The 27,716-nt window shown below is 42.1% G+C and overlaps 1 pseudogene; it reads left to right on the top strand.

The window, feature by feature from the left end:
* The first annotated feature begins 918 nt into the window (after positions 1 to 918).
* LOC146577813 (uncharacterized) lies at positions 919 to 27,619 on the top strand (annotated as a pseudogene).
* Positions 27,620 to 27,716: the final 97 nt, after the last annotated feature.

The raw sequence follows: 27,716 nt of genomic DNA, 5'->3' as shown, positions 1-27,716 counted from the left end.
TCCATCCCACCTCGCAGGTGTGGTATGTCAAGGTGCTGATTAGACAGCATGAATATTGCACAGATGTGCCTTAGGCTATGTTCACACTGCAGGTCTTAATGCTCAATTTTGATTTTTTGATCAAATACGATTTTTTTGTCTGCTTGTTCACACTATAAATAAAATGTGACAGCAAACGCGCTCTAGTGTGAACCCGCAAAAGAAGACATCACACACAACGCGCTCTGTTTAGACCCAGACCAAACAGTATTGTTTGACTGTTTCAGACTTTATGTTTCCCAATTTTGCTTTAAGTTATAAAGTTATTTTGTTATTTGCATATGGCCTAATAATGATCCTTATTGCTGTTTTAGAGAGGAGCGGTGCTTCAAAGGATAGTTCCAGATTTCTGTCAGAATCTGCAGATTATACAGTACAAATAAAATGTTCACGTTTCTCCAACGTTGTCTTCCCAACAGTTTCACTGACATCTACACTGGATGGCCAGGAAGTGTTCACAATGTCTTATCGGGCGCTTCTCCGGAGCTGATAATTGGCGTCTGTCTTGTGTCAGTGACATAAAAGATGGATTTCATGTGACATGACCATTCAAACAGCAGTCGCTTTCTAAAACATCAGATATGTATCGGATTCAGTACCACATACGAAAGTGACCCAGATCAGATTTGAAAATATCGGATTTGTGTTGTTCAAACTGTCATACCATGATCGGATATGGGTCGCATAGGGTCAAAAATGATGATGTGCTTTCACCTGCAGTGTGAACGTAGGCCACTCTGAAATATGCAGTTTGATCACACAGCACAATGCTACAGATGTCGCAAAACCAGTCAGTATCTGGTGTGGCCTCCATTTGCCTCACACAGTGCAACACATCTAATGGAGATGTGTTGTACTGTGTGAGGCAAATGGTGTGCAATGGGCATAGAGTTGATCAGGTTGTTGCTTGTGGGCTGTGGAATATTGGTCCACTCCTCTTCAATACTTGTGCAAAGTTGCTGAATATTGGCAGGAACTGTACACGCTGTCATATACGCCGAGCCGAGCATCCCAAACATGCTCAATGGGTGACATGTCTGGTGAGTATGCTGGCAATGAAACAACTGGGATGTTTTCAGCTTCCAAGGAATTGTGTACAGATCCTTGCAATATGGGGCCGTGCATTATCATGCTGTAACATGAGGTTATGGTCATGGATAAATGACACAGCAATGGTCCTCAGGATCTCAACACGGTATCTCTGTGCATTCAAAATGGCAACAACAAAATGCACTCATGTTCATTGTCCATAACCCCACCGCCACCATGGGCCACTCAATCCACAATGTTGACGTCAGCAAACCGCTTACCTACACGATGCCACAAAAGCTGTCTGCCATCTGCCCTGAACAGTAAAAACATCTATCAACAGAGCACCTCTCCAACATGCCAGACACCATTGAATGTGAGCATTTGCCCACTCAAGTTGGTTACAGTGACGAACTGTAGTCAGGTCCAGACCCCGATGAGAATGACGAGCATGCAGATGAGCTTCCCTGAGACAGTTTCTGACAGTTTTTGCAGAAATTTTTTGGTTGTGCAAACCGTTTGTTGCTGCAGCTGTCTGGGTGGCTGGTCTCCACCTGGTCGACCTTCCTGGAGGTGAACATGCTGATGTGGAGGTCCTGGGCTGGTGTGGTTACATGTGGTCTGCGATTGTGAGGCCGGTTGGATGTACTGCCAAATTCTCTGAAACTCCTTTGAAGACGGCTTGTGGCAGAGAAATGAACATTCATTTCATGGGCAATAGTTCTGGTAGACATTCGTGCAGTCAGAATGCCAATAATAATAATAATAATAATAATGGAATGCATTTATATAGAGCTTTTCTAGGCACCCAAAGCGCTTTAAAATTCCACTATTCATTCACTCTCACATTCACACACAATTGCACACTCCCTCAAAAGCTGCGACATCTGTAGCATTGTGCTGTGTGATCAAACTGCATATTTCAGAGTGGCCTTTTATTGTGGGCTGTCTAAGGCACACCTGTGCAATATTCATGCTGTCTAATCAGCACCTTGATGTGCCACACCTGTGAGGTGGGACGGATTATCTCAGCAAACGAGAAGTTCTCACTAACACAGATTTAGACAGATTTGTGAACAGTATTTGATAGTAAATGGTCCTTTGTCGCTTGTGATACTACTTAATGTTCACATCACTAATGTCTATGTCATTTCTGAGAAAACAATAAAACCCTTTCACAGATTTCAGATTCACAGATTTTGCAGAAACCACAGATATACAGTGCAATTTTTTATAACTCTTTTAGTGGCAATATATAACTTTGTGTTATGTGTTTTGAATGCTAACTTATTATTAACAACAATGTTTCTTTTTTTTTTTTTTTTTTTTTTGGCCTGTCCCGTTTGGCTCTTTTGCCATCAGAATTGTTGTCTAAAGGCAAAGAAAGATGCCCAACGGATTTACTTTACCAAACTGACCATCCCAGCCTTGCCGTAATGGTCCATTTGATTCACCTTTTATTGTTTATTTTATTTTCACTTACTGAATACGGGACAGACTTGACTGGGGGAAAGAAGGGGAGAAAGAAAGAGGGAAAGGGAAACAGCTGAGAAGAGGGACGGGGGAGAAGGGCAAAAGACAAAAACCAACAGAACGGGCAGAGAAAAAAAAATGCATATATCAATCACCTGGATCACCTGCTGAGAAAGAAAAAAGAAAGCAAGCAGAAGAGAACAAGAGTAATAGAATAAACAACATCACAATGATATATGGGAATATGACAGTAAATACTAAATGTTAAACATTATTGTGCAGCACATAAGATCAACAGAACACAGTGTGCTTTGAGGTAGGAGCCAAAAAGGGTGTAGTTTGTGGGTGTGATCACCCGTGTGTACACCTGTGAGCATGGACGCGCTTGTTTTTTGTTTTTTAAAAGGTTCCTTCATGTAATAATCTGCTAGAGGGGTGGGGGGACCACAGCCCCGTCCTCCAGGGCGTGAAGCAGGTGTGGAGGAGATCAAAACTCCAGACATCCAGAGGCCCCCAGAACACAAGAGACCAAGGAAGACCAACAGAGGGGCAGCTGCGCCACTGTCCCGGAAAGAGCTGAGGAGAGTCCCAGATGAGGGCTCACTCAGCAGCCGCGGAGCAGAAGCCAGGGGGAGTTGCAGTGACGCGCCCGTGAGCTCCGCTGGCAGCCAGCTGCGCCTGAGTGACCGAGCCCCAGGCCGAGAGGCCGGGGGCACCCCACCTCCGAAGTGGCCCGAGCGAGCCCCAGGGTCCAGGCCCCGATAAGCGGCCGCCAAGGAGTGAGCCGGTGTGTACCTGGACGCCCATCCCCGGACACAAAGAACCACCAACGCACCGATGTCTGAGGGGGTCCGCCACTGGCAGGGGAAGTGGTGGTAGGGGGAGATAGGCCTCCAAACCTTGGAGGGCCTGAGATGTCCCCAGAGAGGTGGCGCCTTACACCCAACCTGACATATAGACACAGACATACAGGCACACACAGATACAAACATCCATTCCCACCCTCATGCTCTCATATGCACTTACTCCACACTCAACCAACGTGGAGACAGACATAAAGAGACGTTGTACACACGATCACACTCCCCAAGCATACTCTACAAACCGGGTCTAGGTGCCCCCGCCCCTGGAGGGGGGAACTGCACCCAGACCCAGGTGGTGTTTCCCTTTTCCCTGCGGTGGGGGGAGGCAGACCGCCCCGACTCCGCAGCAGCAGGAAGGCTCCACACTCCAGACCGCAGTCGGACGGCCAACTCCTCCTCCTAGTCCTAGCCCCCCTGCTCCAGCAGGTCGCAGAGAATGGGGGTGAGAGAAGACTCCAAACCTCCCTCCACCCGCTCATTGTAATGTTGATGCATGTGTGTTCTAAGGTGCATTTAAAACCCAGGAGGGCTTGGAGCTACCTGCCAGAGAGCAGCAGGTAAGCGCATGGTCCCTCCTGCTAGCCCTCAATGTCTACGTGTATTTAAAATTGAGAGGTGGGCAACGATGCCAGGGGTGGGGTGTACACCCTGATGGTAATTTGGATTCCGTGTATCGTGCCCACCCCCAAGATCCTATATGTATGTGTAATGAGAGTGTGAGTAATGTGAATGTCTAAGTTGTGGGATAAAATTGAGGCAGAGGCAGCCAGAAGGGGACAGAGGGGGGGGGGGGGGGGGGGGGTAGCCTCCTCTGCACCCTGGTGACATACCCCTACTCCAAGGCCCTGCATGTGTGGGTGGTTGTGGTGGAGCGGGAAGAGGGAGGCAGCTGGAGATGGGGAGGGAAGGAAGGGAGGGGCAAGTGACCCCTCCCTGGGGCCAGCTCCCCCGCTGACCCCAGTAGGCACCCCCATACTCCGCGACCCGCCAGGGAAAGGGGGGCAAAGCCCATCCAGACCGGGCCCAGTGCAGCAGCGCCGCCCGGCCCCACAGAGCCCGGGACAGTCCACCCAACCCCACCACAGAGAAAACTGCACCCACCCCACCATCCACTCATCTTCCAGACTACATAAGACAATAAACACCCAGGCTGAGATCTTCCTCCACCTCTCCTGTATCTCCCCCTCCTGCAGAGGGAGCTCCTGAGGAGAGGAAAGCTCCTGCAAGATGTGACAATCTCCCCCACCAGTTGAAGAGCCCCCCAGGTGGCTCGATGCACCGGCGGCACCCTGCTCCAGGGCTGGGCCCCCATGCACCCACCCGCCCACAACCCCGGCAACACACCAACCAGGACCCAAGCCCCCGAGGCCCGGTCCGGGTCCCAGCCCAGAGACGGAGCGCCCCCAGAACCTCACGCCCATCCCGGACCCACCCAGGGGCAGCCAGGCTACCAGGTCAGTAACCCACGTCCGTCAGCACAGACCCTCCCCTAGCCCCGCTGCACGCAGCCGCGAGGAAACAGTCAGCTGAGAGCCAACAGAGCCCCTAACCGGACATGACCGCTACCCCGGGTTGAGCCCCCCAAGGAAGATGCCTCCGGGGAACCCCCCGACGCCCTAAGCCTGTCCCTACCCCCACACCAATCACAACAGTGAAGGCGGGACCAAACTATGACCCCCCACCCCCACTAGGTGATGGAGCTGATCAAAGGAGCCCAGAGCAATTGATCTGATGTGGTGGCAGAGGCTGTATCAAGACTAATGTAATCTAATAGATAATTTCTATATTGGTTAGAATTAAGATTATTTTTATTTTTCCAGTTCATGAGGACTGTTTTCTTGGCTATGCATAGGGCAGTGAAAACCATATGGGCGATATTCTTTTCTGAAGTGACATTATCTAAGCTGCCCAACAAACACACTAAGGGGGAAGTTGGAATGTTACATTTCAGACACTTCGATAAGTCTTCACATATCTCGCGCCAAAACTTCTGAACTGGTGGACAGAACCAAAGAGCGTGGATATAATTGTCCGGTGAATTGGTTTGGCAGTGTGAGCAGTTGTTGGTAGACGAAAAGCCCATCTTGAACATCCGATGACCTGTATAGTGCACTCTATGTAATATTTTGTATTGAATTAATTGAAGACTGGGATTTCTAATTAGATGAAAGGTTTTTAAGCAAATCTGAGACCAGAAGTTTAGGTCTAAGTTAACTGATAAATCCGCTTCCCATTTTGCAATAGGAAGTGATATTGATTCATCTGTTTTAGAAAGCATTCTGTATATTTTGGATAGTAATTTGGGGGGTTTAAGAGTAAGAAATTGAACCACACTTGGTGGTGTTTGTAGTTCAACTTGACCTGGTTTAAATTTCTTTTTTACTATGGATTTCATTTGTTGATATTCTAAAAATCTTTTCTTGTTGATCCCATATTGTGTAACTAGTCCGTCAAATGAAATAAATTCTGTTCCTTCTAGTATATGTTCTAAATATTTGATTCCTTTATCACTCCAATCTGAAAAGTTTATCATATTATTGTTTTGTAATATGTCAGGGTTGTTCCAGATAGGTGTACGTTTGCATGGGATTAATGAAGACGCCGTCAATTTTAGAAACTCCCACCATGCTGTCAGAGAAGAGCTGATGTTGATGCTTTTAAAGCATTCATGTCGTTGGATGTTTGAGCTGATAAATGGTAGGTCTGAGATCTCTAGATTATTGCAGAGTGCTTGTTCTACATCTAGCCAAGGTTCATCTAAGAGGGTGTGTTTTAGCCATCCTGAGATAAACTGAAGCCTGTTGGCTAAGAAGTAGTGCTGAAAGTTAGGCAGTTCTAGTCCTCCTTTATCCTTGGTCTTTTGTAGTGTTTTTAAGCTTATACGTGGGGGTTTATTTTTCCAAAGGAATTTGGACATACATGAATCTAGAGATCTGAACCAATCTTGTGGCGGTTTAGTTGGGATCATTGAGAATAAATAATTTATTTTTGGTAAGACCATCATTTTTATAGCGGCAACCCTTCCCATGAGTGATATGGGTAGACATTTCCATCTAGCCAGATCATCTTCTACCTTCTTTAAAAGTGGGATATGGTTTAATTTAGTTAGATTTGCAAGCTTGGGAGAAACATTAATACCTAAATATTTTATATTTCCCGATTGCAGTGGTGTAGAAGAGGAATTATGGAAGGAGCAATTAATCGGTAGGACTGTAGATTTTGACCAGTTAATTGAGTAATCTGATATTCTTGCAAAAGAGTTTATCAATTCAATCACCCCAGAGATATTGGTTTGTGAATTTTGGAGAAAGAGTAACACATCATCTGCATAAAGGCTGATTTTATGTTCCACGTTCTTGCATTTTATGCCCTTAATTACTGAATTCTGTCTAATTGCTGCTACTAGTGGTTCAATAAAAATTGCAAATAGTGAAGGGGAGAGTGGGCATCCCTGCCTGGTGCCCCTCAAGAGACAGAAGCTGGAGGATGTCTGGTCATTTGTTCTAACACAAGCTGTTGGGGAATTATATAATATTTTTAACCAGTTTATGAAAGAGGATCCAAAACCAAATTTGTGTAAAGTTGCAAATAGAAATTTCCAGTTAACTCTGTCAAATGCTTTTTCTGCGTCTAAAGAGAATATTGTAGTTTCTAGGTTTTTACTGTATGAGTAGTCTATCAAATTAAGTAATCTACGTGTATTTGTTGATGAGTGCCTACCTTTTATGAAACCAGTTTGGTCAGGATGAATTAAGAGGGGGGTTATTTTCTCCAGTCTCTTTGAGAGAGCTTTGCAGATTATTTTAAGGTCTACATTTATAAGGGATATTGGACGATAGCTTGAGGGATATACAGGGTCTTTGCCTGGTTTTAGCAGGAGATTAATGTTTGCAGAATTCATATTTGATGGAAGTCTGCCCTTTTCTTTAATTTCCAACAACTTTCTGTAGAAAACTGGTGCTAGAATCGACCAGAATTCTTTGTAGAATTCTGCAGGAAAGCCATCTGGACCTGGAGCCTTATTATTGTGCATACTTATCAGGGCTTCCTGGAGTTCACTTGGTGTCAGTGGTGAATCCAGTGCCATTGCTTGAGTGTCCAATAATTTTGGAAGAGTTATGTTGTCCAAAAACTGATCAATTTCTTTTTTAGATGGGTTTATTTGTGGTGAATACAACGTTTTATAGAAATCCCTGAAAATGTTGTTTATTTGTATCGGTTCATATAATGTGTTCCCAGATGAATCTTGAACAGCACATATAGTTGTTTTTTCTTTATTTATTTTTAGCTGGTTTGCTAGAAATTGACCGGATTTATTACCATGTTCATAATTTTGTAGGCATAGTCTTTGTACTAAGAATTTTGTTTTTTTATCAATTATCTCATTTAATTCTAGTTTTGTTTTGCGTATTTTGTTCAATGTTTCCTGATCTTGGTGGGACGCGTAGGCTTCTTCTAGTGATTTGATGTTTTTTTTCTAATTCCTGAATATTTTTGTTTTCTTTTTTCTTTTTATGTGATGAGAAAGAAATTATTTTACCTCTCATCACAGCTTTCCCTGCTTCCCATAGAACAGAAGCTGATGTTTCAGGAGTGTCATTATAGTCCAAATATGAAGTCCACTCTTTTTTTAAATATTTAATAAAGTCTTTATCTTTAAGTAGTGATATATTAAATCTCCAGTTTTTTCTTGGCGTAGTATTATTCTTGTGCATTAGTGTTAAAGATACAGGACCATGATCGCTGACAGCTATAGGGTGAATCTCAGTGTCTGAAATGTCGTTCAGCAGTGAGCTGCTGACCAAAAAATAATCCAGACGAGAGTAGGAGTGATGGACATGTGAGAAAAAAGTATATTCCTTACTGGTGGGGTGAAGGGAGCGCCATGCATCGCAAAGACCAAAGTCACTCATATACTGTTTGATTATATTTGTGGACTGCCAATTACGCTGAGTTCCCGCTGTATTGAGCCTATCCATGTCTTCATTTAGTCCAAGGTTGAGGTCACCTCCAAGAACAAGTGTGCCATCTAAGTGTTCAGAGAGTGCACTGAAAAAACCGTGAAAGAATGAGGGATCATCAACATTTGGACCATATACACTTGCAATACATAGCTTTTTATCACGTATAGATAGTTTAATGATTAAGAATCTGCCCTCTGGATCTATAACTGTATCGAGTACTGTGAAATTAATATTTTTATGTATTAAAATTGCTACTCCCCTTTGTCTAGAATTATAACAAGCTGAGAACACATTGGGAAATTCAGGTGTTTTAAGTTCATTCGAACCTCTAAGAGGTCTGTGGGTCTCTTGTAATAGGACAACATCCGCCTGTAGTTTTTTGAGTTGGTTAAATATTTTTAACCTCTTTTCTCTGGAGCCAGCTCCATTTATATTCCATGTAATGAACCTCAGTGTACCCATAGATGTTTGTGTATAACTAGGGATGTATGCTGTGTGCGTCGCTTAGACAGGTGGAGAGAATACGTCACTTGTTCATAAATAAAGAGAAGGAGAGAGAGAAAAAATGTGTGGCGAGATGCTCCCTGAGTCTGACTTTGTGTATGCATAGTTACTAATATGAGTAGGCTTGGCTTAAGTGTGTGTGTATCTTATATGACTGTGTGCGCTGTCTGACTGATGTAAATGTGCTGCCGTTAAGCGCATGGTGCGTATGTGTCGAAATAAAGGATATTTGTGGATGAGTGTCGAAGCAGGTGATCGAGGCAGTGAAAGGAATAAAGAAAGAAACCAAGGACAGGGGTGAGCAGCATAAAACCAAGAGGGGGAAAAGAGAGGAGGGAAAAAAAAAAAAAACGAGAAGAAAAAAAAAACAGAAACAAAACGTAAACATTCCAATTAAATCACTGACGGAGAGTGACGGTGTTAATTCTGCTATGAAATCACACTTTAAGATGCGATTTGATACTGGTAAGTTAAACAGATGTTAATGCAAGTTAGTGTGAGTGGATAGGGAAATGGTGTAGCTGATTCTTATCTGGTGTTATTTAGAAACAACAATGTTTCTAAATAAATTTTAAATTTTAATTATATATAAATTATACTTTATTTAAAAAATATTAATGTGAAGTCAACTAAATTTCCATATAAAATACAATATACATTTTTTTTGTACAGTGCATCGCTACCTTATCATGGTGCAGCGATTTGCGTGTCCCAGGGATCCCAGCAGCTATGTTGTCAGGGGGTTGTTGCTGCCTGGTAGGGTTTACCATGGTCCTGGGTGAGGGGCTACACAAAGAGCAATTAGACATAGTCAGCATAACAACAACAGTTACTACCTTTCCTTCTTAATCCAGGATTTGTTCATCAGGGTCATAAAAGGGCACATTTGTTTTATTGTTCAGAAAATGGATTATACTCAGTTTGCCAAGTACATTTCAAATGTCCACAGGCAGCAACTTGTAAATTTGTAAATTCTAACCCTAACCCATGTTTATTGTATCACTAAGTGCTCTTTCGTTGCTGCCATTTATTTCTAACACCAGGGGAAATGGCTGATATATAGAAATAACATTTTTTTTATTCAAGCCGAAGTGAAAGTCTTTTTTTTTTTATGGTTGTTATCTGTGACAAATAAAGATGGCTGCTTTGATTTTTAAGCAGTATCACAAGTGTGGAACATACCAGCCAGCAAATCAGGAGCTTGCATAAAAATATACTTATTTGTTCAGCATTCCTATTTGAATATATGGATATTGATCTAGCAAAGTTTGGCTCAACAGATTTGGAAATAAAAAATATCCCTACAACTGAGAATCTGTATTGCTCTTGATAATGTCATCAGGAAAATAACTAGTGATTTGTACAGCTGATTTCAGTAGGAAACTCTAAGAATAGAAATAAATATACAGCATTATGCATCTTTAAATATGCAGTTACCATGGTAATCTAACCAGGTCAGAAGAGGTCCTCTTAACGACACTTAAAAGTTTGGCTTTGGTCTCTACACACACAACTAACTCATTAATCCTGTTGGAGTTTACGCTCCTCAGATTTGTCTTTTTGAGTGGAACATTAATACTTTTGAAGAGTGAGTCCTAGAATTAGGGGGAAAAGATCTAGAACTGGATTTATCCTTTAATTAAAAAGCTTTATGCTCCACTACAAAGGCCAAAACAAAGGAAGGAATTAAAGCAAGAAAAAAAAAATTACAATTTATTTGAAACAACAAAGTTTGTAGCAGCTCTCCAAGGCATATTTTGTTGCTATGAGTATAGTATTTTGCTAGCTAGATTTGTTATGGCAAGACCAAGCATGATAAAATCAAGCTAAGCCACAAGCTTTGGAAAAAAAAACTAGATAGACTAGAATTGAAATGATATAGACGCTGAGAAGAACAAAGCTGCTTGGCACTCAGGAGTCATTGTGGATGACTTAACACGAGGCTGCCTTCAACTGAAAAAAGACACCCCTACCCTCCACCTACAAACACGCACACACACACACACACACACACACACACACACACACACACCCTCCCTCAGTGAGTCCTTCAAAGCCAGATTGTGGTCTTTAGTGTAAATAACATGTGCTGGGTTTGATGCAGACAGAATTAATGACAACACTCAGTCCAAATAACAGAGGGCTCATTTCCGTCTGGCCTGCTGTCCTTATGGAGATGAAGACACCTCATTGGCACGAACAACACATTTGTCTCTGTGTGTGCGTGTGTCTGCATTGTCTCCCACAAACATCATTAATAATTATTATTCGTAGAATTAAACTTCTGTTTTTATGAATGCTGCTTTGTTTCTGTTCTGGTCAGATCAAATTGACAGATTTATATTTTAAACCCTGTTTTCCCTCCAGGCTGTAACAGTGTAAATTATTTAGGTAAGGTTAATGAACAACCACGAATTCTCAGAATAGCTTTTTGATGGTCTTGACATACTTTTCACAACTACCTTTCTGTGTGAACTTATACATCTGCCTTTTCAAGCTTCTGTTTTTGTGTTGCAATTTTCATTTATTTGTATTTGTCATCAAATTGCTTCCACTTGAGCACTTTTCTCGTGTTATTCAGCGTGTGTGTGTGTGTGTGTGTGTGTGTGTGTGTGTGTGTGTGCATACACTGGAAACCAAAGAACCAAGTGAATCTTTCTGCTCCAGCAGTGACGCCACTCAGTGATTTAAAGAGGCAAACAGGGCCGACCGTCTCGCTGCACGGAAAGTGAAAATTACTATCCTGCTTTTGAAGACCGTTTACATTGTTGCTGTACAGGTACTCCTCTCTGTTCCTGCTCCGTGACTAAGTGCTGAGTCACAAGCCCCTGATGTGAAAGCAGGCAGTCCGCCTCCAGCAACCTCTGTTGTGGTGTTCGGAGGGTGCCTGCTTCGAAGAATACAAGTTTATTGCCTCCGAGATATCTTGTAATGGCTGAGTGAGAAGAGGGGGAGGTGATGACTACACAGACAATTACAAAACTTGGGAATGCTGGAAACAGTTGTGCGTAATCTTGCCACAGGCAACAGGTGAATTGCTTGTTGAACTCGGGAAGAATGTTTTGCAGCATTTACAGTAATAAGTTTCCAGTATTTCTAATCTGCTGTTACTGCCAAGCCTTTTGGAGCAGAAATTGTGCAGCGATTGAAACAAAAAAACAACCCTAACCCTACGAGACAGTAAAATACCCCTGGTTTTTTCACTTTTAGGGGTGGGACTCGATTAAAAAATCTAATTAATTAGATATTTTGTAATTAATTAATCTTGATTAATCGCAAAAGAAAATTTGCCCCAAAGCGCAAATGGGGTTTTTTTTGTTTGTTTTTTTAAATTTTAAAGGATTTTATTGGGCATAACTTATAGACATGGACATAAATATTGTAAACTCAAGCACTTTTAATCTATGGGGGAAAATGCATTGAAACTGCATTTCAATGCAAAACAGAGGAAAAAAAAAAAATCCCTGGCCAAAATTGTGCAGACTTCAAAATAAAGTGTTATTTTAAGAACTTTAAGTACATTTTCAAAATGGTATTGTCTTTAAATAATAATAATAATAAAAAGTTTAACATAAAGTTCAGTTTTTCTTCTTAAAAAAATAAGGCAGAAACTTATAAGTTTATTTATACAGCTTCACCTTTAAACTCTGAATAACCTTAGCTAACATTATTTTGTACATTAGGCTAAAACAGTGTGAACATTAAACATTTTGGTGCAAAAAATAACAAATCTGTTGGACTCACAATTTACTGTCCATCTCTTTCAGCCAGTTACTTTGGCTACGTTCACTGCAGGTCTTAATGTTCAATTCCGATTTTTTGATCAAATACGATTTTTTTTTTGTCTGCTCGTTCACACTACAAATTAAATGCGACAGCAAACATGCGCAAAAGAAGACGTCACACACAACGTGCTCTGTTTAGACCCAGAGCAAACAATATTGTTTGACTGATGGCCCTTAACCCTTTAAAACTGGTCAGAGCGGGCACGCTCCGTTTTGCGTAACTATTTTTAAATCCCGGTAGCACTGCAACCATGTGAGCTAGCGCAATAATTTTTTTTGCATATGAAACCGGAGGAGTTGTACTTACATCTTATGCCATCAGCTTGTCCTAGGTCACAGTTTCCTTCCACATACAGCTTTGCAAAAACTGCATAAAAAGCACTTGCAGCAACAAAAACATAATATTCCAGAAACACGCTTTGCCGATCCGATCAGCTGTTCATAACACTTCCTATGTCCATCAGCGTGAACTCTCGCATGTCTGCCATGACCTGCCCGAAACCGGAAGTGACGTCATTTTCACGGAAATGTAGTTTTTTTTTACCATCAAGGCCTCATGAGCTTATACTGGTGTTTTTAAAAGTTATGTTTGACTTCATGACTTTCTGTGTCGTTTGTGGGATGCTTAGGACTCATATTGCACTGCTGGAAATAGTTTATTTTGATGCACATGCTGCTTTTTTGCAAATTTGCACTATAATATTTATTTTCGTTTTTCCTGCAGTGTATAGAAATTGGTGTATTTCAAAAATAAAACTATGAAGACACTCAAAATAAATTTCCTGTGGTGGGAAACTATTTTGTGCAACTTTTTTGTATTTACAGTTTTGAGGGACAAGCCTCTTAAATTTCTCTAACTAGAAATATATGTTAAAAAAACAAAAACGATTTTAATTTTTTTTGTAGTTTATTGCACTTTTTTGCAATTTATGTAATTACTATGCACTTTATGCATGCATATTATTAAAATTTAGGCTGTAATGGTTGTATTGATGTATAGCAACTTGAAAAGCTCCCAAAAATGGCTCTACAGCATGTAAAAATATAATATAAGCTGTGGCGGACTTGGTTCTATGGTAGGTCTTAAAGGGTTAATATAAAGACTTTGGACTTTACGTTTCCCAAGTTATTTTGTTTTTTACATAATAATGTAGATAACCTAATAATTATCCTTATTGCTGTTTTAGAGGAGCGGTGCTTCAAAGGATAGTCGCAGAATCCTGTCAGAATCTGCAGATTATACAGTATAAATAAAATGTTCACGTTTTTCCAACGTTGTCTTCCCAACAGTTTCACTGACATCTACGCTGGATGGCCAGGAAGCGTTCGCGATGTCTTATTGGGTGCTTCTCCGGAGCTGATAATTGGCGTCTGTCTTGTGTCGGTGACGTAAAAGACGGATTTAATGCGACATGACTATTCTAAGACATCGGATATGTATCGGATTCAGTACCACATACAAAAGTGACCCAGATCGGATTTGAAAATATTGGATTTGTGTCGTTCACACTGTCATACCATGATCTGATATGGGTTGCATAGGGTCAAAAAAAATCGGATTTGATGCGCTTTCGCCTGCAGTGTGAACGTAGCCTTAGACAAACTAGCCTGTTCACATTTTCAGAGCTCAAGTTCGCATTTTTGTTACTATGTGACCTGCAAGTCTCTCACATGGGACAGAAGTGGCAGGACTAATCAAATAGTTGCAGGCCAGGACAGAAAGCTGTGGGTGGGTCCCTGCTCGTCTGGACCACCACTGTAGTCTGTCTTGCTGATGGTTACACAGGGCTTCCTCATCTGAATCTGTAGCGCATTTTCTAACCCCCTATGTTCTACCACTGACAGTGGTCTCCAGTCCAGACCAATCCATTTTGCGAGAGAATTTGCAACTTTGTCCGATGTTGACTTATTAATTTCCTCTGGTTTCTGGTCCTGAAGCCAGCCATTTCATCAAGTTTGGTCTGCTGACACTTTTTGTTGGTACTCAAACTGCTAGCATAATCGGTATACCATGAAATCATGCATTGACAAAAGTTTTCCTTTGTAATGCAAAGTGCATTTAGATGCTTTACTTTTTTTCAAACTAATTAATCGAAAATAGCACGTTAAACCCCCACCCCTAGTTATTTTGTATATATCGCTTGGTGTTAGGGTATTCTCTGTCTGGGATAACTTTGGATTCCAGTTCCCATTTAAGTCATGGAAAAGGCAGCACTAGCTAGCTATGGTAGAATGACCTGCTAGCAAGACTACTAGTTGCCATAACTACCTATTTTTCAACATGACTTTTTATAGCTGTGAGCAAGAGCTGGGCGATAGAACGATAACGATATGTATCGCGATATAACTTTTACTCGATAGAGAAATTAAGCTATCGCGATAGACCTCTTAAAAAAAAAAAAAAGACCAGCCAATCCAAATTAAGTAGCGCAGAGCCGAACCAATCACAGCCGCAGCGTCACGTCGCGTGACTTGTAACGTACAGCACAAGTGCCAAGCCGCACGTGTGTTTGTTTGGGAAGCAGCCAGCGGGTAATGGAGGAAATGAGTGTGCCGACTAGAAAAATCAACCGAGCGTAACCGAAGAGAAAACAGATAATGGTTCCAACGCCGGAGAGATTGTCGAACGGAAGAGCCATAGAAGTTCCGTAGTGTGAAGGTATTTCGGCTATTTCAAGTCTGACAAAAAACAGAGTAGCGTGCACTGTAAATTGTGCCGAAAGCAAGTCTGGAAATACAATGAACTGGTGCATGCGTCACACTGTGCGCCACGTTATTGTTTCGGTGAAATGAATTTCTACAATACTGTTAATTCTACTCTCTGCAGTGTTTAAATGCTTACATATACACACAGTTACTGTCCCTCCACACATATGACTCGGTTCTGCTTCTATGCCCCAGCTTTGTTTACTTTTTCCCACCGAGGCTTCTAGACTTCTGATTGGCCAATATTTCTGCACGGTTAGGAATCTAGCGCCACCTGCTGCTTTGGCATGTTCATAGCAGCGTTTTCCTTCATTTCTGCCTTTATGTGTGGACGGGATTATTTTTTAAAACGAAAACGGAAAATCTCCGTTTTCAAAAATACCCGTGTACGCGTGGACGTAGCCTCAGTGTCTGACTGGAAGCGCTAATTCGTCATTCGGCTTTTGTCAGACTAAAGTAACTGTTAAAACTGTTTGAAAAGCTAAGCTATACAACAAGGAGAGATTGAGAATTTCCTTTTAGTTCTCAGTTTATTTGATATTGACAAAAGTTAGTCAGTTTTGTCTGTTCTTCTGTAACACAAACTAAGATTTATTTTTAGAATTAATATTTTGTTTCTAAGTGGAATTGACAATTTAGTAGTCTGTTTCGTTTGTTCTATTTTGAAACTTAAACACTTTAGCGGCTGCCTTTTGTGTAGTTTGCAATATTTGCCTTTATTTATCTGAAAAAGTCTCATGTTCCTTAAGTACATCTACCCTGTTGAACTTATTATGGGAAATAAATATTTAAATAAAAACAAGCTGCTGATTATTTCACATTTTACTTGTGAGCAACGGCACATTTAAATCTTACAAATATAGTTATTTGGCTTATATCGTGATAGATATCGTTATCGCCTGAAATGAAAAAAACATATCGTGATATGAAGAAATCTCATATCGCCCAGCTCTACTGTGAGCACAAAAGCAATAACGTTGGTTTAAAAAAAAAAAGGTAATTTATAGCCCTTGTTACTCTAGCCTCATGCACAGACTAAGGTACTAGCAAAATTTATATTAACTGATATGTTTGATTTTTTTTTCAGAAGTAACCATAGTTGATGTATTATGTTATCTTCTAGATTATTAAATAAATGCAAACTGCTGTTTGTAGTTGTTGTTTTTCAGTGCTTAAATGTTGGTGATGCCACAGAGACCAAAGTAAAACAGTGTATCAAAAGCCCACTTCTGTCAAACGTGTCAGTGTCGTGTGATAGTTTTTCCTCCGTAGGTGTCCATGTCAAGCTCTGAGGAAAATGAAGTTGGAACTTTAATATACCAATGGATGGTCTCAGAGTTCAGTGGTAATCCTTTGCCTCACCCCACTCAGTCTGTAGAAACACATATGGATTGACAGTGCTTTAGGCGTCATCCATTGTTTTGCCTTCAATTAGGTGGATTGAATCTCCTCCATCAATTAGCCGACGTCTTGAGTTCCACTGTTCTTTTCACTCAGCGAGAGCAGTTCATCTCTTTTCACCTGAATCCCAGTGACACCTCGCCCTCTTTTTGTTGTCATGGGCTGCTGTAGCAGCTAAGGTGTCATGCCAGCTAAAAAGAAAAGTGTCTTCATCCAAACAGTATCACGCTTCTCTCCCAAGGGATCAATAGCACCTTCTTTGTATGCCAACTGGCTCAATAATTCATGATGCCAATTTAAAAATGCAATGAAGTAGCTGTCACTTAGCACACTCTCTCTGCTCTGGCCCTTGGAGATGATCCCGCACGAAAGGCCATGCTTCCTGTCAGTGACTCAGTTTTTCTGTGTAACTTGAGCATAGGCTTCGCACCTCTACTGCAAGCTTCTTCTTGCTGGTTCACGCCTGGCTCTGTGGTGCGTAGTTACCACTCGGTTATTCGATCCCTGTCCTTGCTGGTTTCCTTTTTACGGCTCCATGATTAGCCCTATAGTGTGTCAGACTCTCCGTTTGACACCTCAGGTTGGGTATCTGCCTGTACTAGGTTTTTCTTTGTGAGGACACATTTCTTCCATTGTCTTAGCTGCTTTTCCACCATCCCTGGACTCGCACCAGTTTGCATACAGGGAGAACCGGTCAACCGAGGATGCGATCACCACAGTGCTGCACACATTACTGAAGCACTTGGAACACAGGAACACCTATGCACGGCTCCTCTTTGTAGACTACAGCTCGGCTTTTAATACCATCCGGCCATACAAACTCCGTCCCAAACTCCACCAACTGGGACTTAACTCCTCTCTGTGCAACTGGATTGTGGACTTCCTCACTAACCGTAGACAGAGTGTCAGAGTGGGTAAGAACACCTCTTCCACCCTTGTGGTCAACACCGGTGCCCCTCAGGGGTGTGTTCTGAGCCCTCTGCTATACACTCTCTTCACCCATGACTGTATTTCCTCCTGCGCGTCCAATCTCATTGTTAAGTTTGCAGATGACACTACAGTGCTCGGACTTATATCCAACAATGATGAGACAAACTAGGACAGAGGTGCAACAACTAGAGTCATGGTGCCACGACAATAACTTGGTCTTAAACACCAAAAAGACCAAGGAGATCATTGTAGATTTCCGGAAGAGGGGTTATAACAACCATCTGCCTCTCTTCATTGGCAGTGAGGCGGTGGAGAGGGTGAGCAGTTTTAAATTCTTGGGGGTAACTGTGACCGAGGACCTGTCCTGGGGCAACCATATCACCTCAGTTGTACGGAAGGCCCAACAGCGCCTCTACTACCTGAGGAGACTGCGGAGCGCACACATTCCCAGATCTCTGATGTTGAACTTCTACAACTGTGCCATCAGCAGCGTTCTGACGTATGGATTTCTAGTGTGTTCTTGCACTGCTGTGGAACTACCAGAGAGACTCTAGCTATAGGCTCTGCGCATGCGCAGCTCAGAAATAAATGAGCTCCGGCCTGAGCAAGACGCTAACTTCGGTGTCCTCTCTATTAATCCACAGGTACTGACAAACAAACTTTTATGTTACCGAACTGGTTCTAAATGTCATGTAAGTTGAGTAACAACTGTTCGGCTATATTTTGAGATGAGAGTGTTGATGTTGTTTTGTGGTATTTTGTTGTAATGAGTATTAGTGTATCATCGGCATAATGCTACGTAGCACTATAAGTATATGCTATGACAGTGGCAACCTGCGACTTCCGAAAATGTGTTGTAGTGTTTGTTTTAGTGTTAGCCAAGCAGTACTGAGTACATGTATTAAGGGGAAAGCTTTTTGTTGGTGAAACAACGTTTGCAGTCGTCTGCCGCCATGTTGTGTTGCGTTCAGGGGACGCCATGTTCAAAAGTAATAGCGTATATGGCGCGAATGTGGGGAAAGGTGTGAATGTGAGATGGGTTATTTTGGTATGTTGTTATGCTTTAGCCGCGAGTGTTTTGTTTAAGTTTTGAGTATGTAAAGTCATTTTGAATTAGTTTGTATTTATTTTGCTTTTGAGAGAATGCTTTTTGAAACTTTATTTTTGTTTATGAACTCTGTTATTTTATGGGAAGAATGCATGGTCTAGTGTGATTTGTATTGTGTATATGTGGAGAAATAAATGAGCTCCGGCCTGAGCAAGACGCTAACTTCGGTGTCCTCTCTATTAACCCTTGTATGGTGTTCGGGTCTGTGAGACCCGTTTTCACTTTTTTTCAAAAGAAAAATGAAACAATTAATTATTTTTTCAACCTGAAATTCATTGGCTTTGGCTTATTTTCTGTGAAGAACATAAATCCGAACTAATTTTCAATGACCTCATACTGTACCTCCCCCCACGCATTTACATTACATACAAGGTGTTCGGGTCCACTGGACCCAGGTCTAATAAAAGTGTTGAAAGTGTAGGTCCTACGTTCCCACACTCTGTCTTCCTCCTTTCTGGTGCTGCTGATAGTGTTTTCTTCCCCTCCTGCTCTCGCACAAAGTTGCAACATTGTTGAAAATTCAACTATCAACACCGTCTGCTCTTACATTCCCACACATTTTACCCTCTTTCTTGAGGGATCCAAATTTTATTTTCTCATACCGTGTCCCTCCTGCAAATTAGGGGCATAATACTATAAATAAGACTTTGCCAGTGTGGTTCTTTATCACAACTGATCAAGATGGCAAAAGATTATCTGCTGCGAGGGCCATCCAATTGATTTTGGAAGAGAGAGGGGCTTCGGATGATGATGTTGACAAAGAGGTTTCAGAATATTTCACATTTCTGAAAATTCAGAGTCTGACAGGGACTTTGAAGAAGAGGATGAGGTTGAGCACCATTTAGTAACAAAACGAAGACGAGTACCCCATCTGCAGCCAGCTCCAGGACCAGAACAAGCCCACCAGTCAGCAAGTGAAGAAATATGGATGTCAATAACTGGTGAAATTGAATGGTCTTCTTGCCCAAGAAATGAGCCACCCTGCAGAGCTATTACTGTGATAAGCCAGGGCCAACACGGCTGACAGTTACTCATGTGCAGGACATCAAGTCTTCATTTGAGCTTTTCATCCCAGATTCCATCCAGAAAATTATTCTGGATTGCAGTAATCTAGAAGGAAGGTGTGTTTTTGGAGAAAGGTGGAAGGAGATGGACCAAATTCATCTAAGAACCCCAAAGGCCTACTTTGGGGTTCTTATTCTTGCAGGAGTTTTTAGGTCCAAAGGGGAATCCACAGAATCCCTGTGGGATGCAGAAACCGGCAAGAACCTTTCCGTGCATCAATGTCTCTGGAAAATTTCCACAAAATTTCCAGGATTATCCGTTTTGATAACCGAGACGACAGACCAGCTCGACGGCAGAGAGACAAGCTAGCTGCCATCAGGACAGTGTGGGATAAGTGTGTGCACCACCTCCACCTGTTTTACAACCCTGGGCCTAATGTCACCATTGATGAGCAGCTGATCCCATTTAGTTGTGAAACATATTGTTTCACGTGTAAATGTGTTGTCTTTCCACTCACTCCACTTGATTATAACTGATTTATTTTTTTTATAACATTTTATAAAAAAAAAAACAAAAAAAAAAACCGAGAAGCACATTGATTCATAAATATGATCTAACAAAGGTAAAGGGAAAAAATTAACCATGTTTGCTGTTCATATGGCTTGTAATTGGGATGAAGTAAACATCTGTTGAGTAATTTAACATAAAATTGTTTGATAGTGTTAATTTCGAAAGCCAAAACTCTAGCGGGTCCACCAGACCCATGAACACTGGCTGAGTAACAAAAATATGAACACCACACAAGGGTTAATCCACAGTTTGCTCATATTTGGCTACGCAGTGCTCTCTAGCCTGTGTGCCGCTTGCTGCCGGTCCAGATTCCCCTAGGTCTGGTGCCGGTAACACTAACGTGAGACACAACCGAAGAACAAATCCTTAAACATGAATAAACAGAAACATAGAATTCAAATAATTAACCAACAAATCACAAAGGTAACAAAACGATCATTCAAGAATAAACCAAAACATAATAAACACAGAATGCTGGGTTGAACCGACCCACAACCGTGACACACTAAGTTTGAGACAAATTGTGTCTTTGCAGTTTTTACAGCTTCTTGGTAAGCAGAAAGACGAGACCTTAAAATCTGTAGAGAAATGTGCAATCTGTCCTTTTTCCATCTTCTTTCGGTGCACACAGTCCTAAACGGAGCAATCGAGTCCAAAATATCAGTGCAGGTAGAATGAAGAATGTCTGAAACGTCCTTGACACTTTTACAGTTGGAGTTCATTGTTCCAGAGTCCATAAAGGCAGCAGAAAAAGCGGGCGCTGTTAGAGCATTAAGTGCTAGTTTTTTGGGCGCTGGGGCGCACGGCTTGTCTACTGAGCAGGGCAGCGTTAGAGTGAACAACACAGGAAAATGATCGGAGATGCGCAACTCAGATATTTCCGTGATGCACACATCAAGCCCGTGGGAAAGCACCAAGTCTAGTGTGTGACCTTTTTCATGCATGGGACTGGTAACCCACTGGGTCAAGTTAAAAAGAGTCAATAATATTTAAAAAGTCCTTGACCAGAAGTTTAGAGTCACAGCAGACAGTTAAAATCACCAAGGATTAAAAAAGTGTCAAATTTAAGAACAATTCCAGCCATAAAATCTGAAAACTCTTTGATAAAATCCTTATTAAACTTGGGAGGGCGGTATATGAGGGCACACAACAATGGCGCAGCAGAGCTCAGGTGTAACTCAAACAGCTGGAGTTCAAAACTAGAAAATGAATCGTGCTGTAGTTTTTGATGGCAATGAAATCATGGGTTGAACACGGTGGCTAAGCCTCCCCGCCTACCAGAGGACCGAGGGAGGCTGAAGAATGAGCAATCAGGAGGAACCAGTTCCGAAAAAGCTACAGACTCACCGGGTTGAAGCCATGTTTCTGTCAGAAACAGAAAGTCCAGCTGTTGTGACTTTAGGAAGTCATTTACTACAAAACGTCTTGTTTGCTAAAGATCGTACATTTAGTAGAGCCATTTGAAGGGTGTAGATCCTAACATCTCATGCTCTGGCTCAGTTAAGCGTGCAAAGATTTCTGTGGTCCACACCGCATCCACGGGTCCAGGCAGGATCCATCTAAAGATAAACTCTGCTGGTCCAGTAGTTCTACGGGAATCACGGAGAAGAGCTCTGACTTTGATGAGTGTACCAGCTCGCTTTTATCGTTTCCTCGGGCGCTTCTTCCACGAAGTGTTGTAGGAGTGTCGGCACAGATAGGCTGGAATACGGGGCTCAAAAAGTGGTGGAGGAGGCCCATAATCATCTCCTATCGCTGTTTGTTTAAGAGCCAGATCATACGATGCTTTGATTTCTAAAAGTGGGGTGATCATGGCTCAAGAGTTGGCAGTTCGTCTTGTAATTGGAAGGTTGCCGGTTCGAGCCCCGGCACCGACAGTCTCGGTCGCTGTGTCCTTGGGCAAGACACTTCACCCGTTGCCTACTGGTGGTGGTCAGAGGGCCCGGTGGTGCCAGTGTCCGGCAGCCTCGCCTCTGTCAGTGCGCCCCAGGGCAGCTGTGGCTACAATGTAGCTTGCCATCACCAGTGTGTGAATATGTGTGTGTGAATGGGTGGATGACTGAATGTAGTGTAAAGCGCTTTGGGGTCCATAGGGACTAAGTAAAGCGCTATACAAATACAGGCCATTTACCATTTAAAAGTAGCTGGTGATTGTACACACGCAGACCAAGGGCATTTTGGCATAATATAGAAAAGGATAAAGCTAGCAGAAGCCAAAGCCAAGCTACAAGAGTTGACGGACGCAATGTCGACAGACGTGTCGCCGTGCATACTGCTGGTGCCATCTTGTCACATCATTGGTCATCCTTTATAACACGGCACTGAAACAAAAAGCTGTCCAATCTTCAATCAACAACAATGTGGGTCTTGCTGGCAAGGCATTTGATTGGAAACAGAGATGTAAGCTATCAAAGTGAGTCCTGCACGCTTACCAATGTAGAATCCAACCCTTGGTGGAGAGTAGACCTGGTAAATGTTTATAAAATTGGTGCTGTAATAATAACTAATAGAATGGAACTGGAAAACAGGTTGAATGGTGCTGAAATCTGGATTCGAAATTCATCAGAGATCAGTGACCATGAAAGCATGAGGTAAAAAAGCTTGATTCATATCCAGATAATAAATCTAAAATCATTATCATAATAATTTAGTTTCTGTTTCTTCTCTCTTTTTCCAATTCCTTCCAACACAGCTGTGCGGTCATCTCTCACATTCCAAATCGACAGACATTCTACTTTCCATGTAGTTCTATGGAGGGATGCTAAATCACTGTATTTCTACCAGGAAGTGAAGATAAGATAAGATAAGATAACCTTTATTAGTCCCACACGTGGGAAATTTGTTTTGTCACAGCAGGAAGTGGACAGTGCAAAAGTTATGAAGCAAAAATTAGAATACGATAAGAATAAATACAGTACACCGCTGTACAGAATAGAATAAAAATAATATACTATATACAGTAGAATAAAATAGAATAAAAATATACAATAAGATAAAAATAGAATACAAATGCTATATACAACTGAGTAAAAATACAACGATGCCAGAAAAGATTATTGCACTTAGTGTTATTGCATATGTATGGATGTGTGTGTTTGATCAGTTAAAGTCTTTATTATGGAGTCTGACAGCAGTGGGGAGGAAAGACCTGCGAAATCTCTCCGTCCCACACTGTGGGTGCCGCAGTCTCCCGCTGAAGGAGCTGCTCAGTGCTGTCACAGTCTGCTGCATGGGGTGGGAGATGTTGTCCAACAGGGATGACAGTCCTAAGTCTCTGTGAGCTTGAAGTGTACTATGGTAATCAGTCTGTTTGTGATACAGACGTTTGGTAGTTCACAGACTTCCAAGTCTGAAACCTTAATTTTTACTTTACCAGCAGACACGCTTTAGGGTAACCACATCAAATACCAAAGAACAAACAAATCAAGGTTTAATTTGGGGGTCATTGTGATTATCACAAAATACAGTGCATGCATTTTACAGTGATTATCTTTCTTAGGGTTGTAAACGTGTAGTGAGGGTGTGCTGGAAACACCTAGCAGAGGCCCTGGTCCGCGAGATCTTCAACGTACACCTCCGGCAGAGCTTCAACAGCATTCTGAGGGAGACCGGGGACACTGAGTCTGAATGGACCATGTTCAGCATCTGTATTGCTCAAGCCATTGCCCTAAGTTGCAGCCGCACGGTGGTTGGCGCCTGTCATGGTGGTAACCCCTGAACCAAATGGTGGACACCAGAGGTGAGGGGAGCCACCAGGTTGAAGAAGGAGTCTTATCGGGTTTGGTTAGTCTGTGGGACTTCGAAGGCAGCTGATATAGTACCAACAGGCCAAGTGGAACGCGGCGCAGGTAGTGGCTGAAGCAAAAACTCGGGTGTGGGAGTGGCAGAGAGACCATAGAAAAAGACTTTCGGACTACCTCGAAGAGATTCTGGCAAACCTTCAGGTGACTCAGGAGGGGAAAGTGGTGTGCTACCTGCACTGTGTATAGCGCGGGTGTAGCACTGCTGACTTCGACTGAGAAAATTGTCGGGCGGTGGAAGGAATACTTTAAGGACCTCCTTAATCACACTGGCAGGTCTTCTGTGGAGGAAGCAGAGTCTGGGGATGAGTTAAACAACTCCTTTGTTGCAGAGCCCCTAGGGTGGATGAGGTCAGCCCCGAGTTCCTGAAGGCTCTGGAAGTTGTACGGCTGTCTTGGTTGACACGCCTCTACAATGTTGCGTGGAGACCAGGGGTAGTACTCCTGGATAGGCAGACTGGGGTGGTGGTTTCCATCTTTAAGAAAGGGGACCAGAGGGTGTGTTCCAACTATAGGGGAATCACACTCCTCAGCCTTCATGGGAAGGTCTATGCCAGAGTGCTGGAGAACAATGGAAACAACAACAACAACAATGATGAGAATTTGTATTAGACTACTTTTATTGTGAAAGTCATTTCAGAATAGCGAGAGTTCAAAGTTTACAAGACATTAGGGCTGCCACGATTAGTCGACTAGTCACGATTACGTCGACTATTAAAATCGTCGACGACTAATTTAATAGTCGACGCTTCGTTTGAAGCTTTGTAAGATCACAAAAGCCGCAGGAATAAGTAGTAGGATTTAAGAGTGTAATAACGGACTGAAACAGAAGATGGCAGCACTGCATGTACAAGGATGCCAGCTGGCGTTAAACCCCGAAGAAGAAGAAGAAGAAGCTGTGTCCCAGAATTCATAGCGCGGCCCTGCTCAGTTTCCAACAATGGCGGCAGCTAGTTAGTTTTAATATTACTCTTATTATTCTTTCTGGGTCACAAAATAAACGTTTAACATATTTTCAGGCGAGAATGTAGCTGTGTAAACCTCAAATATCTGCTCAGTTTATCAAGACACCACGTATTTTCAAAAGCGCGCCGACGTTTTCAGAGACGTCTGTTACCCACTAGCTCGATAGCTAGCCGGGGGCAAGGTCACTAGCGCCGTGAGAACACCGGACTCCCGGCTAATCGTTTTCAAACCCACCGCCGTCTTTCGCTCCTCAGGTTAAACATGATATATAAGTCACTTAGATAACTGAAAAATGTTATTGTTTGGCTTTTTTTTAGTATTTTATTTGTTCCGGAGTAAATCGGTTTGGCTGAGATTAAAGTTATAGTTTTTACACAGCAGAATAAACGTCAAGCAGACAGCTGATTATCAGAAGTGTGAGATGCTCGAGAATTTACTCCAGTGTCTTGTTATATTTTAGATAGCAAGGAGTTTATTAAACTTCACCGAAACAATCTGCAGATTTCATTAAAATTTAATAAACTCTCATTTTGTCTTTATTTTTAGTTAGCACCTTAAACACTTAAAGCTGTAAGCTAATGATAGTTATATAAGAGCAGATGCTGCTGGTGCAATAAGCTGTACGTTTTACGTCCAATGGATTTGATTAGTCGACTAATCGCAAAAATAATCGGTGACTAGTCGACTATCAAAATAATCGTTTGTGGCAGCCCTACAAGACATGTATTGTCCCCAACATGGCACTTAAATTACCCTTTGACAGGGATACCAGCTAGCTACTATCAAAAAAACCTGTCTGTGATCCATTTTGAAAAAAAACTATTAATGCTTTAGATCATAAAAAGGAGGACCCAAATGCAGCCATGCGTTGGCAGACCATTTTAATGTCAAAGTGAGCTATTAATTGACATTTTAGGAATTCTACAAAGGTGAAACAAAAAGTTCAAAAAGGAAACTGAAAAGTATAAACTTACTAAACCCTTTAAATTATTTAGAAACACACTAGCACTTTAAACCTCTGGAAGTGGAAACAACTGGGGTGAACAAGACACACCTGAAAAAATCACAGAGGAGGAGACAAGGGAAGTCAAGCAAAATTACAAGGAGCAATTACTATCAAAAATAAAAAGCAGAAGAAAAGAAGAAAAGTAGAATAAAAAGTGAGATAACTAAATACAGAAAACACAAATGCAAGAATGAGCTTAATACACAAGGAGTAACACAAGAGGGTGCAACTGAGAGGGAACTAGATTCTAAAGAAATTGGGAACTAGGAGAAAAACAGAGCAAAACAATATTAAAGAAGAATAGATGAAATATGTAATAAATGAGGAAATAAACTTGGGCTGAACGACCTAGGACCATGACTATGAAATCTGTCAGAAACTTACATTTTGGTCCAGACTGACATTTGTGTCAACGTTGGCCATACACGATCAAAAAAAGCACAAAGACAGAACTGTAGTTTTTTTTATTTTCAGAAATTTGTTTGACAGCCTTTTCATGACACACTATACATTATATTAATATAATATTGACGTACCCTTTCTGTTGTCAGGTGTGCTTCTATCTCACATATCAAAGCGGGTAAAACCTACACATTCCAGTGTGATGGAGGCAGGATGGAGGGTCGCTTTGTGAACGTGTTTCTTCCTGGACAGAAGATGACACTAATCCTGTGTGAAGTTGAGGTGTATGCTGCCCCAGCAGGTAGACTTTTAAGTGATTGGATCTGATCTGCTGAAACACATCTGCTTGTTACTGATTCATGTCTGTTTGTTCTTTTCAACAATTTAGTTGAGCCGCTTGAAAACATGGCTTTAAACAGACAAACAGTACAGTCACTGCTTGGCAATCAATTCGGGATAACCTCTAAATGACATGGTTTTGGGCTATTTTGACCCAGCATTTTCTGTTTCTTGTATTTTGTTTTTTTTTTTTTTCTGTGTTATGGTTTATTTTCTGATTCTTTAGTTGTCCTGTTTGGAATATTATAATCCCAAGTTTCAGTGTTATTCTGGTTAAGAGTTTGTTTTTAGGTTTAGTTCAGAGTCTAGTCCTGTCATGTTTCAGGGTTTTACTTTGAAGGTCCGTGTCTCATCTTAGTGTGTCCAGTGTTACTCTCCCCTGTGTTGTCATTATGTTTCATTCGAGTCAGCTGTGTCCTCATGTGTCTCCACTTCTCCTGATCACCCCACTAACTCTGACACTAAAGGTGTTGATGGGTGCAGAAGTGGAATCTGGTCTGATGGGTGCTGTACCCATTCTGTGATACAGAAGTGGAGAATAGACTGAGTAGACTTGTTGGCTGTCCACAAAGTCACTGCCACCATCAACCTACTCCCCCACTGGCCTCCAACCCGATAACAAGGCAGTGTCTCTTGTGGAGGCCGCCCAAGTCTCCAGCGGTGATGGCAACGCTGGTCCGGAGGCCGGCCACCTGGCGAACCGGCACGACCGTGCAGACACAGCCGTGAACACCTACTCACTGCCGGCTGGACCGGCGTCCGTTGTTCCGGGACAGCCCACGTCTCGCTCTCGGCCCCAGGTCGCGCAGGTACCCCTGACACGGGG

Source organism: Mchenga conophoros, linkage group LG3 (assembly GCF_057382185.1).
Source record: "Mchenga conophoros isolate Kocher_MC1m ecotype Shallow Benthic linkage group LG3, M_conophoros_male_GT1.1, whole genome shotgun sequence".
In the NCBI taxonomy this organism is placed as follows: Eukaryota; Metazoa; Chordata; class Actinopteri; order Cichliformes; family Cichlidae; genus Mchenga; species Mchenga conophoros.
The sequence above is the reverse complement of the archived record's forward strand: the minus strand, read 5'-3'. Positions and strand labels throughout refer to the sequence as shown.